The sequence below is a fragment of the Akebia trifoliata genome, chromosome 11 (genome assembly GCF_017979445.1).
Source record: "Akebia trifoliata isolate Shusen 1 chromosome 11, ASM1797944v1, whole genome shotgun sequence".
In the NCBI taxonomy this organism is placed as follows: Eukaryota; Viridiplantae; Streptophyta; class Magnoliopsida; order Ranunculales; family Lardizabalaceae; genus Akebia; species Akebia trifoliata.
The window spans coordinates 25,636,306-25,655,802 of record NC_141385.1 but is presented as its reverse complement, the minus strand read 5'-3'; the positions used below and the strand labels follow the sequence as shown (position 1 = coordinate 25,655,802).

The window sequence follows — 19,497 nt, the reverse complement described above, 5'->3', positions numbered from 1 at the left end:
TCAGCCCATTCCGAAACTTCTAGCCCATATAGGAAAAAAGTGTTGTCTCCTTAATATTGTATGCCAAACAAGACCCATATATATACATTAATTTTTTTCATAGTTGCAGATCTTGGGGTTAACCTCACCACGGTTCTACTCCAAGGAAAAGTTTTAAGAATCAAATATTAGTCACCTGGAATCAATGGAACACTTCAAACCCATAGGCCTATGCAATTTGGGCTATAAAATTATTTTTACAGTCATCATGAACCAGCTAAGAAACATTTTGAATAGCGTTAGAAATGAATCACAAAGTACATTCATTCCCAATAGGCAAATAGCTGATAACAATCATATAACACATGAGCTAATGCACTATTTATAAAAGGGAAAAAAGAAGGCTAAGCAAAGTTTTATGACAATAAAATTGGATATGCAAAAAACATTCGGTAGACTCCAGTGGCCTTTTATTGTAGCCATCCTTATAGCCCTAATTTTTCTAGACAATTAATTGGAATTACAGTAGAGTGCACAACAACAGTTTCATACTAGTAGGTTACTAATCGATATATAGATTTTCCCAACAACATTGAACCATTTGGATAACCAAACCACAACCCAAAGAAAAACAAAATTGATTCTAAAAACAACAAAATAACTTTAAAGGCAAAAAAAAAAAAAACACACACACACACAATTTCAACGAGTCAATACCTCCCATTCATTCAGAAAAATAAGAATAGATGGGAATGAGAAGCAATAACTTGTAAACAGAGCTATATGATCTATGAGAGAGTTGTCTCAGATTTGAAGATCTGGAGAGAGAGAGAGAGAGAGAGTTAATCAAATAACAAAAGAAAATAAATGGGAAAAAAATAACATAAAAACACTCTTCTTCAACTACAACCAAATCCTAAAAAGATAAAGGGGGCAATTTCATTTGCAGAAACATAAAAATTACAGAACACCAAAAATTTTGAATTTTAGTCCAAAATTTAAAACAGAACATGCATTCAGCAATGCAGGAGACTCATTGAAGCTTTATATAAAGAAATCAAAAGATGAACAATAGAAGACACAAGAGAGAGAGAGAGAGAGAGATAAAAACTGCAACAGCTCGATACAATCGAAGGAATTAAAACAGAATGAAACCCTAAAATGATAGAGGAATGAAATAGAATATCAATCCAATGCTTTGTTCTTAAAATATGAAACCCTAAAATGATTGTAAACTATTGAAGGAAAGCTTCTATGGGATAGATGTGAAAAGCAAGCCATTATTTTCAACCTCACCTTGACCCTTGCAAAAAATCTCTAATTTTCCCGTTGTTCTGAAGATTTGAATGAATGTTAAAATGTATAAATCATGGAAGCAACCCTAGAAGAAAACAGACCTAAAGAATGGCGATCTTTGAGGAACCTCTTGATCAAGTAGTGGGCACAACGACTCTCAAGTTCAATCGTCTGATCATAGAGTTGAGAGTTGAGAGTTGAGAGTTGAGAAAGAGAGAGAGAGTATAACTCTTGATCATGTAGGGAAAAAAGACTTCTAAAATCCTCACATCAACTGAGTGAATCGATAGACAATATTTATTGTGTGACAGTAAAACCTAACTAAAAACAACTAATTAGGCCAATCGATGACTTTGCATTTTTTAAGGTCGTTTTTGCCTATTGTGATGGTGTGTTTGGAAACCAAGGGCCTGCTTGGATCCAAGAGCCAAAAATACTTAAAACTAAATTATTGTCTGAAGTACCATCTGAAAGAATTAGATAAGTACTATGCGTTTGGGAACTAATTCTGAGAAGTGTTGTCAGAAGTACTTCTAAGATAGTTTTGTGTTTGAGAACTATCTTAAATTCCTAAAAAATGATCAGAATGCCGTTATAAGTATCGATTTTTGTTTTTAGCATTATAACTCCTCTAATTATGCCTAACATATGTTTTATAAGTTATCAACCATAAAAAATGTTATAACATCATTTTAAACTCAAATTATAATTATTTTTTTACAAAATTTCGGTAAAACCTGCCCTACAAATTGGATGTAAAAAAAAACTTGTAGAAGTATTACTTATAACAACAAAATAAATCATAAACAAACAATTTACATGAACAACAATCGAATACAATATCGAAATATAATGTTCAACTACAATAAGTACCAGTTTTTTATTCTAATCAAATATGTTCAACTACTATTGTAAAAACAACTTGTCTCATCATACATACAAGATACAACTCCCTAAGATTCAAGATCAAAGTTGAACTCAAGATCAAAACTCATGAAAGAAATCAATCTGCAACATATACACTAAATTAGTTCACGAATCAAAATTACTAAAATGAGATTAAACTGAAACCAAGAACACGTTTGAGTGAAAAATCGACCTAAAGTTCAAGATCAAAGTCAAACTCAAGAGCAAAACTCGTGAAAGAAGTCGATCAACTATAGATACTCTAAATTAATTCTTGAAATTACTCGAATGAGACTAAACGGAAACCAAGAATGGAATTGAGTGAAAAATCAACCTAAATTCAAGATAAAAACTCATGAAAGAAATTGATCGTCTGCAAATACTCTAAATTAGTTTACGAATCAAAATAACCACCATAAACCCATAACAAATCAATTGATTTCTAGCCCCAAACAAACATTAAAACTGATAAATCAAGATTTTTCATTTAGATAAACATGATTTGTGAAATTGATCAGAAAGAAAAACCCATGTGAGATTTGCTATGATAAGGTGAGAAAGGCAACGGATGGATGCTTGTCTCCAAGCATATGTCACTACAAGGAAAATCAGTTATACCAACAGCCAAGCTCGTCGCTATAAGCTAATTTAGCCTTTGCTGAACGATTTACCAATGGCAAGGTTTTCGTCACCAACCGCTGCAATGTATTTCGTCAGTAATACTTTTATCAACGGATACGTGGCACCTGTCGCTATATCCCTTTTATTGATGACAACATGGCATCTGTCGCTATATCCATTTTCTGGAAAACATTTGGTGGGAAAAATTTTGGCAGCAATTATTTACGTATTTTTAACGACAGATGTTTACTTGCCATCATTACTTGGCCTGTTTGTGACCCAAGTAAAGCTTGAACATGGGTAAATTTTTATTTGGTCTGGTCCTTTGACAACCCTATACACATGACAGACACTTCCCTAACATAATAAGCATCATTTCTGTTACATAATCATTTAATTAAAATAAAGAAAAGTAGAGAAGTCCCAAGCAATGGAATTTGAATTAGAATTTGACATAACAATTTTCCAGATCTAACTGACCAACGCATATAAATTGAGTTCCTAATGCTGCCAAGTTTGCACGAGAGAATAAACTACCAAATTTTGGAAATCCAATGGATTCAAACCCAAACCAAAATTTAATTGTTCGAAATCACGATAGAGAAAAAAAAGAACTATCAAACAAAATACATGAAAGCAATCCACAACCAAATCCAATTAATTAGACATTGAACAACATGGAAATAGAGCATAACCAATAAACACCAATGAAAAATGGATCACAACTCATGTACAAAAATATGGGATAGAATTCAACCAATGAGCAAATTCAACAAAACAAAATGAAAATGAATGCTCTCTAGATTAAAACTAACCAAACAATTCGAACTGAAATGAAATAATCAAGATACTTCAAAGCAATCAAATCAGATTCAAGTAGGAATCACACACTAGATCCTTTCTTCCCAAATTGCTTTTTCGAAGGTTATCAATCTGAGTAAAATAAGTTCATAAATAAAAATAAAACTAGTCTAAATCCAACAAATTACTTACTTGATTAATCCAATTGGTAATCTTCACAAAAGACTCGAACCAAAGTGAGAGAGAGGCAATTAAGAGTCGAGATCGACTGAAACAAAAGATTGAATTGAAATTAGGGTTTAATTCTAAAAAAAAATAAAAGTGAAACCCTAAGTCTAAGTCTTTTAAACTAAAATTAAACGATAAATTCACATGAAATCTGTCCAAAACGAGATTGAGATCAGAGTTGAAGTATCTGTTACGATCTACAAGTTTTCCCCACATTTCTCTTAGTTTAGTTGAGTCAACTCCTTCCTATCAGGAGGGATAAGTTGTTGAGTCAATCCTGGATTTCAGGTGAGGTTGTTCAGTTAGTAACTCACTCCTATTGAGGAGAAGAGTAGGAATCAGTTGAGTCATTTAGTTTATAAATTCTGAACCTCTTACAGAGAAGAGGCAGAGAAGAATAACTAGCTAGTTTAATTTCTGTTTTGTATTTCGAATTCTATTGAGTTATTTATATATTAGCAACAGTTCCTATCATTTTGGTATCAAAGCATTGATCTTGCGACCATGGCAGCAACTACACCACCACCACCTGGCTTCGCAAATCCAGTTCCCAATCAGACCATTGAGTTCAGAGACGAAATAGAAACTAGCAAGAGAGAGATCGCCAATTTAAGCGCCAAAGTGGTAGAACTCACGGAAGCTGTTGTCTCAATCCAAACCAATTTCAACAATTTTTTTCAACACCCCAAATTTCCTCCACAAGTTGATCCTCCTCTTCAAATGCCCTGACAACCACCACGCCAAAATCAACCTACCTTCAATGGCTTTCAAGGACAACCCCTACGATTGGATTTCCCTACTTTCAACGGCACTGACCCAGAAGGCTGGGTTTTTCGAGCACAACAATTCCAAGGATTGAATGGTGTTCCTGAAGAACACATGATGAACATAGCAACAACTCACTTACTTGGTGATGCCATTCCTTGGTACCAGTGGCTGGCAAAAACGAAGGGGCGACCAACTTGGATCGAGTTCAGCAAAGCCTTGTCCTCTCGGTTTGGTTCAACAGAAGATGATGACCCTGAAGGGTCGTTAGCTAAACTACGCCAAACAACTACTGTCAGAGACTACCAAGCCAAGTTTGAACGACTTGCAAATCGAAGTCTTATGTTACCGAAGCCCTTTCTTATTCGTTGTTTCATCTCTGGCTTACATGAGGACATTCGAGCTAGTGTGAAGTTGATGAATCCGCCCACATTAATACATGCATACACAATAGCTAAACAACAAGAAGAGGCCACCAATGCTATAGTCTGTGCTGTATCTAAACGACAGTCCAATAGGACGCCTTTCAACCGAACATCACATCCTCAAACACCTTCACCACCACTTCCAAACCCACCATCTAAGTGGACTACTCCTAATCTTTCCACTTCAGCCACCATTCCATCAGGAGTTCGACGTCTTACCGTTGCCGAGCAGCAAGAAAGAAGGGCCAAAAACCTTTGTTTCAATTGTGACGAGCAGTACCACCCTGGTCATCGATGTAAAAAGCCTCAATTGCTGTTACTTGAGGTTGATGATAGTGCTGCCCCCATTGAAACATCTGAAGGTGACAATGAAGAGGAGCCACCCATGGACATCTCTCTTCATGCCTTGTGTGGTACCAAACATCCAGAAATAATGTGTTTCTTAGGACAAATCAAATGACACTCTCTAATGATTTTGGTTGATTCTGGTGCAACTAACAACTTTCTCCATCCTAAGATTGCAAAACGATGTGGATTAAAGATAACACACTCAGAACCTATATCTGTTACAGTGGCCAATGGTTCTAAAAAACAAAGTCTTGGGCGTTGCAATCATGTGATGCTAACATTACAAGGACATACATTTTATCCAGATTTTTTCTTACTACCGGTATGTGGTTATGAGGCTGTGCTTGGAGCTAAATGGTTACGGTCACTTAGAATTATCTCTTCGGACTTCAACCGAATGAAGATGATGTTCTATCAAGACAAGCAACAAATCCTTCTGACTGGACTAAACCCTTTTGTTGGTACAGTTAAGGACTCAAGTGAGTTTCACCAACTCATGTTACAACAAAGGCTTGGGTTCTACGTCCATCTCATACACTTACAACCTATCTCACAACAGATTCCGAGGTGTCTTCCTTGCTTCAAAAGTACGCAACCATATTTGAGCAACCGCGTAGGTTACCTCCAAGTAGAAAGCAAGATCACCAAATACCATTATTACCAGGCAGCACACCACCAAATGTGAGACCGTATTGATACCCACATTTCCAAAAAAATGAAATTGAAAAATTAGTTCAAGAAATGCGTGACTCAGGAATTATTCGGCCTAGAACAAGTCCATTTTCATCTCCTGTTCTTTTAGTCAAAAAGAAATATGGAAATTGGCGGATTTATGTGGATTACCGTGCTCTCAATAAATTCACGATAAAGGATAAATATCCGATACCAGTTATCGACGAACTGTTAGATGAGCTACATGGAGCTGCGATGTTTCAAAGTTAAATCTGCCATCTGGTTACCACCAGATAAGGGTGACTGAAGCTGATATCCCAAAAATTGCTTTTCGTACTCATGAAGGCCATTATGAGTTTCTTGTAATGCCTTTTGGACTATCCAATGCACTAGCAACATTTCAAGACTTGATGAATGAGGTTTTTCGGCCTTTTCTTCGACGATTTGTGTTGGTATTTTTCGATGACATCCTCGTCTACAACAAAAGCTTGCAGGAGCATTTGGATCATCTCAATAAGGTATTTCAATCATTACATCAGCATCAATTATTTGTAAAAAAAGAAAAATGCGCGTTTGCACAATCATCAGTGGAGTACCTTGGCCATGTAATTTCAGCCACAGGAGTACAGGTAGACCCTTCTAAAATTGAAGCCATGAAGCACTAGCTTAAACCATCTACTCTCAAGGCATTGTGGGGTTTTTTGAGACTCATTGGCTACTATAGAAAGTTTGTCAAGAATTATGCCAAGATTGCTGCACCTTTAACTCATGCTACGGAAGGATTCATTCAATTGGTCACTCGAGGCAGAAATAGCTTTTGAAACTCTCAAAGAAGCTCTATCCACTACCCCGGCATTAGCATTACCAGACTTCTCAAAAGAGTTTATCATCGAATGTGATGCGTTAGGAGCTGGTATGGGTGCGGTACTCACACAAAGGGGTCAACCATTGGCTTATCTTAGTAAAGCCTTGGCTGAAAAACATATGAAGCTTTCGATCTATGATAAGGAAATGCTTGCAATAGTATTTCCCATATCAAAATGGCGTCCTTATCTATTGGGAAGACATTTTAAGGTTATTACTGACCATCGCACATTGAAGTATTTCATGGAACAAAGATTAACTACGATGGAGCAACAAAAATGGCTTACAAAACTCCTTGGGTATGACTGCGAAATAATCTACAGACAAGGCAAAGAAAATAATGTTGTTGATGCCCTTTCACTCATACAACAAGAACCAAAGTTGCTGGCCATATCCACTCCACTTTTCACCTGCATGCAAGAAATTCTTGATGAATGCTCCAAAGATGATAGCTTAAACAAAGTTGTTCAACAAGTGCTCCAAAACTCTTCTTTAGTTCCACACTACTCTATACAAAATGGCATTCTTCGTTACAAAGGGAGGATAGTACTTCCATCATCCTCACCATGGTGCACCAAAATCCTACAAGAATTCCATACTAGTCCAATTGGGGGTCATTCAGGGTACCTTCCTACTTACAAAAGAGTTTCTATAAATTTTTATTGGAATGGACTCAAGCAAGCAACAAAGAAGTTTGTGGCTGAATGTGATGTTTGCCAACGTACTAAAGTCGAAACAATGGTTCCGCCCGGTTTATTGCAACCCTTGCCTATTCCGTCTGAAGTTTGGGTTGACATATCTATGGATTTTATCGATGGTCTTCCAATCTCAAATCGTATTTCTTCAATCATGGTGGTGGTTGACCGATTCAGTAAGTATGCACACTTTTCACCATTAGCCCATCCTTATACAGCATCAAGTGTGGCAGAAATATTTGTTTGCGACATCGCCAAATTACATGGCATGCCAAGGTCAATTATTAGTGATCGAGACCCGATTTTCATAAGTCAATTTTGGGAGCCTTCAAAATGCAAGGAATAAAATTATGTAAGAGCTCGGCCTATCATCCACAATCTGATGGTCAAACTGAAGTTGTAAACCGTTCTGTGGAACAATATTTGAGATGTTTTGCAAGCCACCATCCTCAACAGTAGATAAAGTGGTTACCTTGGGCAGAATTTTGATACAACACCTCGTACCATAGCTCGCTTCAAATGTCCCCCTTCCAAGTTGTCTATGGTCGCACTCCACCAAAAATTGATACATATATCCCAGGTACGACAAATGTTCATATGGTTGATACAACACTACAAGATCGGGACAAGCTACTTCAAATGTTAAAAGAGAACCTCCTCTCAGCTCAAAATTGAATGAAAATGCAAGTCGACAAGTATCGCACAGAACGAACATTTGACGTAGGCGATTGGGTATTTCTTAAACTCTAGCTATATCGTCAACACTCATTGCGAAAACATAAGGATTACAAACTTGCCCCACGTTTTTATGGGCCATTCCAAGTCATTAGTCGCATTGGCCAAGTGGCATACAAGCTTGCGCTTCCAGCAGAATCAAGAATCCACCCAGTTTTCATGTATCTCTACTTAAAAAACGGGTGGGCAACTCCGTCAATACAAGCCAAACCATTCCTCCCATGGTCAATATAGAAGCACAGGGGTGGCAAACGGCAAAAATTTTGGATCGTGGCATCTTCAAACACTACAATAAAGCAATTACCAAGCTACTCATCCAGTGAACAGGCCAATCAATAGAAGATGTGACCTGGGAAGTCTATGACGAGTTTGTAGCCCGTTTTCCAAATTTCACGACTTGAGGACAAGTCGATTAAACCACAGGGGTGTAAAGTTACGATCTACAAGTTTTCCCCACATTTCTCTTAGTTTAGTTGAGTCAACTCCTTCCTATCAGGAGGGATAAGTTGTTGAGTCAGTCCTGGATTTTAGGTGAGGTTGTTGAGTTAGTAACTCACTCCTTCTATTGAGGAGAAGAGTAGGAATCATTGAGTCATTAGTTTATAAATTCTGAACCTCTTACAGAGAAGAGGCAAAGAAGAATAACTACTAGCTTTTTTAATTTCTGTTTTGTATTTCGAATTCTGTTGAGTTATTTATATTAGCAACAGTTCCTATCAATATCCTAATCTCAACCAACAAAATCCTAAAAAACCTGTCTCTTGGTGCGGAAGCCCAAATGAGTCAATCCCGTCTCTATATTAAAAACCTAGAAAATGAAATCTATGGTTTAAGGATCAATTACTACACCGTAAAATTGAATCAACACTACAGAACTAGGGTTTTCAGTTAAATCGAACCAAAATATAAAACCAAAACTATACTATCAAATGTGATTAAAGTTTCAATATCAGATCGAAAACTTAGAACCAAACTCACTGAAGATTATACAGAGAGAAAGAGGGAGACCGAGAGTTTGATCTGAAGAAATAGCAAATAAAAAAATCAAAATCATTGAGTGAGACCAAGAGCTCAAACCCTAGAACAGTTCAAGAGCGGGAAAAAAACACAAACAAACCTGATGAACAACGCTATGGATCCAACTTGAATAGATCTAGTCGAGAGAGCGCGCAAGTTTATTTATTTAAGGAGAGATGAATACAGGGGAATTCGAGAATCAAACCAGATCAAAGAGAGAAAGAGAGAGAGCAGATCGAAGAGAAAATCAAACCGGATCGTTGGGGAGAAGGGGTTTTTTACATATGAAAAATAAAATCTGTATAAAAACATAACAACTATCATATAATAAAACCTGTATCATCATACATAAAACCATATGTAATAATCACACCAACATATGTAAAATGAATAAAAAACATTCATAAACAAAATTTATATGTGATCGTCATACCAATAAACAAAGATGTTCATGTAGTAGAAATATATTAAATTTATCCAAAAATATAATTTATTCAGTTAATAGTAACTTTTAAATCATAAAATTATATAATTATATCATGTCGATCATAAACTTCTTTTATAGGATTTAAAACCAATAGAAGAGACAAGACAATGTATGTCTGATGTAGGACTTGTATTACATACTCTTAAGATTGTTTACAATTAGGATAAGGCTCATATAAAATCCTAAATCTAGCAAATAGAAATATAATTGAGAGAGAGAGAAAGAATACCCTTAATGTTGATAATGCACCCAGAATGTACAAAAAATGATCTGAATACCTTAAAAAATATATTATTACACTAAATATATATATATATATATATAGGGGACGGTTCAACAGCCCTAAAGTTTGCCAAGTTTGGTGCCAAACATTTTTCAAAATATGGGTTAGAAGCTTTGGAATGAGCTGATTTTTTGTGAGGATGATCTTTATGATGAGGAGATCATCCTCACCAAAAATCAGCCTATTCCAAAACTTCTAACCCCATCAAAAGTGATTTACAAAAAATGTTTGGCACCAAACTTGGCAAACTTTAGGGTTGCCGAACCGCTCCCATATATATATTAAAAAATTATAAAAATAATTATTTTCAATTTAAATAAATTTATAAATTTTATAATTCTATCGAAATTTCAACAACATCTCCTCTTAAAAATGAACGTATGAAATTTTTCTGATAAAAAAATACCTACATAATACACAATTTAACATCCATGCAACAGTTCATATAAATATTATCAATTAAAACACTCCAATATGTCATCAAAGCCTAAAACACGACCTCGAATGAACATGAGACTAAATAAATAAATAAGTAAATTCAATCTCATCCATGAACAAGCAATATTCAACCACTCTAACTAGTTACACAACATATCAGCTCAAACATGCAAGTAATGAAGTACAAAGTAGGAACATACTTCACCTTAAAACATTTGAAAAAAAAAACACTTCACAAGAAATGAGACCTAAGCATCTTGATGATAATTTTGGGTTAATCCCCACTTTGAGCTTATACAATCACAATAGCAAGACCACCATTATAATATTTAGTAAAAAAATCCGATCCAAACAAACCCATTCCTCTTATTACAACTAAACATAGGAAAAATACGAATGGAATTCGAAGGAATCAATGATTTACAGATTGTGTTGAAGGTCAGATTAAAAAAATAAAAAATAAAAACTGAAACCGTAGGCTATAGTCCTACATACCCTTCCTTTTCAACCCATTAGAATAAGTTTTTAGCAAATGTTCCTAAACGTAAACATTGGCGAAAAAGAAACACCAACATTAACAATTAACTTTATTATTATTTTATTTTTTCTAAAGAACAAAAAGGCCGTTCTAAAAAAAAAAATCAAAATTGACTTTCTATACACATTTGTCGACTGAACCTCGACAGAGAGAGGTAACTCTCAATTTTGATTTTTTTTCAAATTTTTTTTTTAAACCATTTGAAAAAAAATCAAAATTGAGTTTCTAAATAGATTTGTCGACTGAACCTCGATAGAGAGAGGTAACTCTCAATTTTGATTTTTTTTTTTTAAAACCATTTGAAAAAAAATCAAAATTGAGTTTCTAAATAGATTTTGAGAAGTGAGCGAGGTTCAGTCGAGGTTTAGTCGAAATTTCAAAGAGATTCAAATGAGAGTTACCTCTCTCTGTCGAGGTTCAGTCGACAAATCAGTTATAGAAGAACAGATGAGGGTTATACCTCTCTGTTGTGTTTTCAATCGAGAACTTCAAAGTGGGATTAAAAAAGCAGAAAAATTACCTCTCTCTGTTGAGGGTTTCAAGGATGAGAACGATCTCGCCACCGTTGAGAGTGCCGTTGAGGGTTTCTGTTGAGGGTTTCAGTTGATGGGGTTAGCCACCGTAATCGCAGGAGGGAGAAGCCAGTCGGAGGGAGAGAGATGACTCTCGGCTCTGTCGAACGAGTCTCACGATCTGCTTCTTCAATATGTAGGGTGGAGAAGACAGACTTTTCTGTGTTACGTTTCGTTAAATTAGGATAAAAGACCGATTAAATAAAACGAAGGGTAAAATTGGAAAGTTGTGAAAAAATTTGACGGGAAAATTGTTCTCCGCAAGAACGAAATTAAGAAGTACCAATTTCGGTACTTCTCCTTCTTATAAAAGTACTATTTTGACTCTTTTAAAAAGTATTTTTTCAAAGCATCAAATACCCAAACAACAGAGTAAGTGCTTCCGACTCCCTGTAAGAGTCAGAAGCACTTTGAGAAATCAATCCAAATAGGCCCTAAGTTTTGGCACGGTAGCTTGATGATCCAATTATTAAAGTTTTTATTTCTTAATGGTCTATTTTTAGGTATGTTTTAATCTTTAATTGGGGTGTCATAAATAATTTAAGAAATTGGGGGTGTGATGAGTAAAATTGGGGGTAGCAAAAGAAAAACTATTTTTATTAAAGCTCTATTGCGACGGCAACTTAAAATACTCTCACTATATATCATTATTAAAAACAAAATAAACACCTATTGCGACGGTAATTAACATGTTCGTCATTAAATCATGTTGTTGTAGGTCAATTTTCGCCACAACTTAACATGATTCAAACCAAAAATCTGTAAAGTTTCTATCGTTTTTCTGAAAAATGGAGAAGAAGGAAAAAGGGAGAGAAGAAGAAGAAGGAATGAAGGAATAGAGAGAGAGGAATCTGGGTTAGGTCGCCAATTCACCGGAGTTGCACTTCGTCGGATTCATTGTAAAATCCCTAGGGTTTTCTTTTTCGAGTCTTGGTGGTATAAATACATTTTTGAAGTTTTTGATAGGGTTAGAATTAGACTAGGTCTCTCTTGGATAGAGTCCATCTCTAACTAATTTTCAAGTTATTTAGATAATATTCAAGTGATTTTTTATTTTGATTCAATTTTTTTGAGTTACATAGAATTAAATTATTAATTTTTTGGAAAACCCTTCTATTGGAGGGTTCGTTAATTATATTTCAAGTGAACCCCACTTGAATAAATTGGTCGTCACTTAAAATTGGGCCTATGATCTTAATTAATTGTATTTATTTATTAAAATTTTAATTTGATTTATTAAGATTTTATTTTACATTAATTATGTAATACCTTTAAAATAAGAGTGATGCTAACTGGATATTGGTTTTGGCCAACACCCACTATCGCCTCTTTCTCTCTCCTGCCCATAGTTAAAAAAAGCAACTTTTTTATTTGATCACCTTGTGACATTCAAAAACATGATCTGATGCAATGGAGTTGTAGATGATAAAATTATATGAACTTTAAAAAAAAAAAAATAGTTATTTTTCATCGTTGAATTTTATTTTAAGTTTGGGTGCTTAATGGCCGTTCATTTTCAATACCTTGGATCAAGCTCGAAACACAATATTTTTTAATTTTTTTTTTAATATGAATATTTTTATGAAATCTAAAAAGTTGTGTTGTTGGATTGTCAATGTGGGCCCAACGTCCCTTTTTAAGATTTGAAATCTAAAAAAAATAAATATACCAATTTCTGAATTTCCAAAAGAGTCATTTTGAATATCTATCGATTTAACAAACAAATTATTGCATAGCATCATTGCACAAATATCACTTATCACAATTCTTCAATTTGAATAATTATACATTCATAAACATGACAACAATCAAAATAATTCGAGTCACTTCAATTGTTAAAAGAATTTAAACGAACAAAAAAAAAATCAACTTAAGCATGGTGATCTTGATTTCATAAAAAGAAAAATAATATGATTCTTAATCCTACTAATATAAGAAAAATAATGAGAAAGAATAAAAGAATAACAATTTCCTATACCCCCAAGCTATATGATGATTATTATTCTAAAATAATAGAAAACACTAATATAATAATAAATCAATAAATAAATGGAAAAGAACGAAGCATGAGTAGAAGGGGAAGAGAAAACAAAATTAAAAAAATTAAAATTATGTCAGACTTACCTTGATGTTGGAATGGCGATTGGGTGTAGCTCCTTCAGGCACAACTCGAGATGGCTTGTAAGTATGGTAGTAAGGAAGATGAATGTAAGGGGAGCATTGAAGAGTGATGGAGAGACGAGTTCGTTGCTGCTATGGAAGGGTGTGAGAGACGTCGAGTTGCTGTCAAACATGGGAAAGAGGAGCTGTGGACTGTGAGGGCTGTGAAAGAGATGTGTCGCAGTGATTGTGATAGGCTGTTGGTTGAAGATGACGATTGAAAGAGGTGACTGGGCAGAGATGTAGGTTGAAGACGCGGGCTAAAAGAGGTAGTTGGGCAGAGATGTAGGTGTTGTTGGTCTGTAAAAAAAATGAGGGGAAACAAGAAGGGGGATTGTAGTGGAGTTAGTGGTCATGAAGAATGAGAAGTTAAGAGTTTCATGTTGGAGAAGAGAGTTCTTGGTCATTGCAGCATTTTCCCATTTTAGAAGAAAGAGCTGAGAGAGAGAGAGAGATGTAAGGGTCAATGGTTGAAGAAGGAGAGAGCAAACAAGTAAGTTTCCCTTCTCTCTTATTCTTTCTTTCTTCTTTTTTGTTTACTGTCCAAAACAGATATTGAACTAGAAGTGCAGATGAGCAAGATGAGAAGAAGATAGAGAGGGGTGGAAACGTAGGGAGAGGTGAAGAGCAGAGAGAGGATGTAGGGGAGATGAGAGAAAGAACTGGGCAGAGAGAGATGTAGGGGCAGTAATGAGAGGGAATACGTTTAGCAAAAAAGAGAAGAAAAGCTCCCTTTGAGAGTGAGAAAGATATGTCTCTCTTTATAAAACAAATGTTTCTATTTTCTTTGTTTCCCTTTCTTTTGTCTCCACTTTTAAGAGAATGGGAGTAGCAATCCCACGCTACTCGCCTTGATGGTCCTCCTACAATTGATTGGATCTTCAATTTTAATTTGGTAGGTTAACTTTAATTTTTATTTTTATCTGATTGGTCAATTTTTGGTTTTGTCGATTGGATTTGAATTCGAATAATTGATTGAATTTTAAATCGATCGGTCGGTTGGAATTTGATTTTAATGTGATTGGCCAATTGGATTTTAATCTCGCTTTGATTGGTCGATTGGATTTTTAATTTTGAATTTATTGGTTGATTGATTTTTTAATTTTTTATTTGATTTTGCATTTTAATTGGTTGAGTGATTTTTAATTTGAACTTAAATTGATTTTGATTAAATTTGATCGCTTGATTAAATTTTAATTGTTTAATTTTTAATTTAATTTTATTTTTATTAGATTGGATTTTTAATTTGGTTTCGAATTTCAATTTAAATTTGATTTTGATTTTTTTTCATGTTTTCCTAAGAATCATGGTTTCTAGGTCAATGTTGGACATTGAAGGGCATTTCTATCATTTTGTGATTTTTCCTAAATTTATTTGTTTTCATCGATTTGGGTCTCATTAGACTCGAAATTATATTTTGAGTGCGATAGCAGTATTTTCAAGATTTTTCAGAGGTCCAAAATTTATGATGGGTATTTTCATCATTTTGATCATTTTTTTGCAAATTTTAGCGTGAGGTTTCTTTCAGTGCCAACGTGATTATTTCTAAGTTTTAATGTAACATTTTCCTAGCGTAGCAAGGTCTCTAAGTTATCGAATCTAAGCGTACGTGCTTGCTAAATCGGGTGTAAGGTGTAGCGGTCCTAAGTCTGTGTAAATTTCTATGTCGAGTCGTAGCGAGTAGGGGAGATGAAAAGACTAGAAACATATTCGATGTACGTTTATTTAGTGAGTTACCAATATTGTCGATGTACTCACAAGCCTTTGAGTTCTTTGTAAGTAGGACGTACATTTATTTAGTGAGTTACCAATATTGTTGATGTACTCAAGATTTTGAAATAAAAGAGAATGAAACAAATTATCAAGGATGCAACAATCATGGATGAAAGATACTTTATTTAAAGGAAAACTGAAATTACAACGTGAAAATTTTGTCTTTTTGGAATATAGTAAGAAATTAAAAAACATAACAACACACATATTGGAGAACAAGGGGGAAACTCCAAGTTCTTGATCGAAACAAATGGGAAAACACTCCAAATCCTAGACTAGTTTATTTAAAACATTCTCTTTAAAACACATTTTCTTTTTTTAACTTCTGAAGGTATGTTTTCCATGAAAAAGTATACCTTTTGGTTTTGAGAAAAATGTGAAGTGAAAAGAAAAGGAAAAGAATGTCTATTTCAGACAGCAAAGACAAAAAAAGAAAAAGAAAACACAAAACAAACAAATTATTATAAAACATAAGACAAACCATTGAGCTATGGAAAAGGTCGGGTACAACCTTATCAACTTATGGTGACAAGAAGTGGATCTATGAAAGTGTACAAGAGATGACATAAGAAAAAGAAAAAAAAAACATCTCTATTAACGCTTAAAATGTTGAAAATGACCTCAAAACAGCGTGCAAAGTGAATGGGAGTGATTCATAGAGAATAAAATTCCTTTTCAAAGTGAATGAGACATCGAATGGTACATGGTGAATGCGTGTTCGCTATGACATAGCGAATGCATTCTCGATCCATACTTAGCAAAATACGATTGGCTTATAGAGAATGCGTTCACTATAGATAGTGAACACGTTCGTTATGTGGGGTAATACTTTCATTTGTTACAACCTATTCGTTATGTGCATTGTACATGGCAAACTAACAAAACAAATAGCATAAAAATCTACATGATTATAATTTGCATAAAAGGGGAAAAAAAATCTGAAGAACAAAAAAAAAAAAAATGAAGAAAATATTCAGATTTGAAATAAGAAGAAACTCAAATCCAACTACGACCAAAAGGGGCAACGAAATCACCATTTTGTTCTCCCTCCAAAGGTTCTATCTGATTCGAGACATTTTGAAGCAACAAATCGATTTGAGGCATCTCAAGGCTTATGGAAGGAGACATTTAGCTTGAGTTCATCTCCTTATTCCCATCATGAAAATAATGGATCAAGGATCCAACCTCAACATGATGGGGTGGTTAGATCAAGTTTTAGACCTGACACCTCTATTTATTATAATTTGAAGAGCAAGAAAAAAAAGAAAAACTTGCAAAAACACTAATAAAACAAAAACTTGGAGAGCAATGAATAAGAAGAAACGCAAAAAAATTAGAAATTTCATTAAAAGAAATGAAAATAAAAAAGGAAGATTTAGAGATTTGAAGCTTCAATCAATCGAAGTTCTCTCTCATGGTGAGATGGAATTCATTCTCTTTCTAGATCATCTTCTTCTTCCCCAAGCTTCTTTATCTCTTTTCCCTTTTTTAGGAATAAAGCTCTCTAGAAAACCCCCCAAGTTCTATTCTCTCTCTCTCTCTCTCTCTCTCTCTCTCTCTCTCTCTTTTAAGAACTAGAAATCATCCCTATCACCTCACATGACTCTTCTATTTATAGAGTTATAGGGGATTCTGTTACAAAAAACTAAATGCAAATAAAAACTGCTCCTGTATGAAGTTTTGTCAAGATAACGAATAAGCATTCGCTATCTGTCAGCATATGTTTTTTGGTCTTCTTTTTTCGTTTGATTCTTATTGATAATCCTCTATTTCTCAATTTTCTTGCATTGGTCTTCCTTTTATTCCCCTTATTGGCAAAAATTGCGTCTATTTCAAACATCAAATAGGATAGGACTAAAACACCATACAACAACCTTATGGTCATAGTCAACAGTTAACTTGAGCTGGATAAACTGTTACCCAATTATGATAAGTGCAGTGATCGGCCACTGAATCAAGAACTAACGGTGGGGTTTCACATCGGTGAAATCTGGAACAATCAAATCCTGACTAGGAGGTATTCAGTCGTTATTCTCAATGCTCTTATCAACTACACTACCACTCTTTGTATTTAGTTCTGCTAGAAATGCTATGTAGATTTTAAATTAAATTATTTATAATGTGTTTCAAATGTCTATTTATATTTCCCGAATATTTTATATAACTTTACTCTTATTACATCGAAAACTTGCACGTGTTTTAAAAATGTTTTAGAATGATTGATAAATTCATAATTAGGAAATTATTAGTTTAAGATAGTTATTTACTTGATGGGTAACTCTTCCGTTACTCACCTGTAGACACCCAATTTTCGCACTCGCTTGATTAATCAACTCGTCAACCCGATTGCGACGGTTCTCAATGATGGATGAATATTCCAATGTTTTTATTTATTACTAGATATGTTTCGAAAATTTAGATGAGGTATCTCAAGTAAATAAAACTCTAGAAACTGCGCTATGATAGGAAAATATGACTCACAACGTAGAAATCATTATTTTTAAGACAATACGATAAAAACCACTAAAAAATGATCAAATTATCAAATACCCCTAACATCAAAACATCCTTAGAGCCCACAGTACGCTTAAAAAAATATTTTCAAACACATAAACAACAAATTGAAATCAAATAAACCATTTCGCCAACTTTCACCAAATTTAACAAAATTATAAAAATGCCCCTCATGGGGTTCACAATCATTTCATGCCAAAAAATTCATGAGTGACACAAACCGATAATCCCATCGAATTCTTTACGAAAAATTATTTTTAAAACATTCAACAACATCAAAAAATGATCTAAAATGCAAAAGTTCTCTTCAGGGGCAAAACGATAATTTTTCTATTTTTAAAATTTTAAAATTTTAAATTAATAATAAAAGCATTAATTAATGTAAAATGGAACCTTAATAAAATTAATTTAAAATTCTGAACCAATAAAATTAATCAATCAAGCCTTCAGGCAAAATTGTTGATGGTTGCTCACTTATTTAAGTGGAGCCCCTTTAATATTTATTAAAAGACCCTTCCATCTGGGGGTCCAAATAATTAAAATATAATTAAGGAGGTATCTCCAAAAATCAAAAATATATTCTTTCATTGTACGTAAGAATTAAAATCCTAATCTAAAGAAACCTAGTCAAGCAAATAAGACTTAAGTCAATATCCTAATTAAAATCTTAATTTAGAGAAACCTAATCAATCAAATAAGACTTAAATCAAAATCCTAATTCACCTTATTTAAAAGAAACTTAATCCAACACCAACTCTACCCAAAAACTCTATAAATATAGAGCCTCTACAACCTAATTTCACAAGTCAAAAGAAACCCTAGAAAAGATAGGTCAAAAAGTCTTCCCAATCTTCCCAAAACTCAAAAATTGAAGTCCCAACTCCTTACCTAACACCCAAACCTTAGTTTCTGCTCAAAAAACACCCAGAAACCTTCAAAGAAACATCTAGAAACCATTCAAAAACATAGAAAACTCTCAGATCCAGAGGAAGATACCTTAACTTGGAGATCAGAAGTAGATCCAATGACGGAAACAAAGAAAGGAATCTCATACGAAGAAGTTTTTCGCCAGCTCTGAGGGAACAAATTGTTGCGATCATCTAGGTATACTTCTTATTTTTTTATATTTATTTTTAGGTATTTTAGCAATGTAATCTTTTTTTTGAGAAATAGTAAAGACCGATGTTTGTCGGGTGGGGTTGGTGCATAATACCTTCCAATCCCGTAACGTGATCCCCGGAGTATAGTTTCTTTTTATTTGTAGATTAGTTGTTTTTACCTATTTAGAGTCAATGTTGGATTCCTAGACCGTAATAACTAGGTGACGACTAAAAAACCTCAAAAATCAAAAGCGAATCCGCACACCTCGCGGATCGAAGG

At 34.3% G+C, this 19,497-nt stretch overlaps 1 protein-coding gene across 11 annotated transcripts in view; it reads right to left on the bottom strand.

The window, feature by feature from the left end:
• The window catches only part of LOC147391169 (tRNA-specific adenosine deaminase TAD2-like), a 57,782-nt gene extending 45,952 nt beyond the window's left edge, over positions 1–11,830 (bottom strand). For 6 of the 11 annotated variants that reach the window (XR_015182979.1, XR_015182978.1, XM_086459230.1 and 3 more), the window contains exons 1-2: positions 11,619–11,830; positions 3,796–3,871 (exon numbers count right to left, since the gene is read on the bottom strand). The gene's annotated coding sequence lies outside the window, so the exon portion shown is untranslated. Of the gene's footprint in view, positions 1–696; positions 798–3,795; positions 3,872–9,313; positions 9,356–11,618 lie in introns of all 11 variants that reach the window. The other 5 variants (XM_086459234.1, XM_086459232.1, XM_086459233.1 and 2 more) reach the window with 5 other exon arrangements.
• Positions 11,831–19,497: the final 7,667 nt, after the last annotated feature.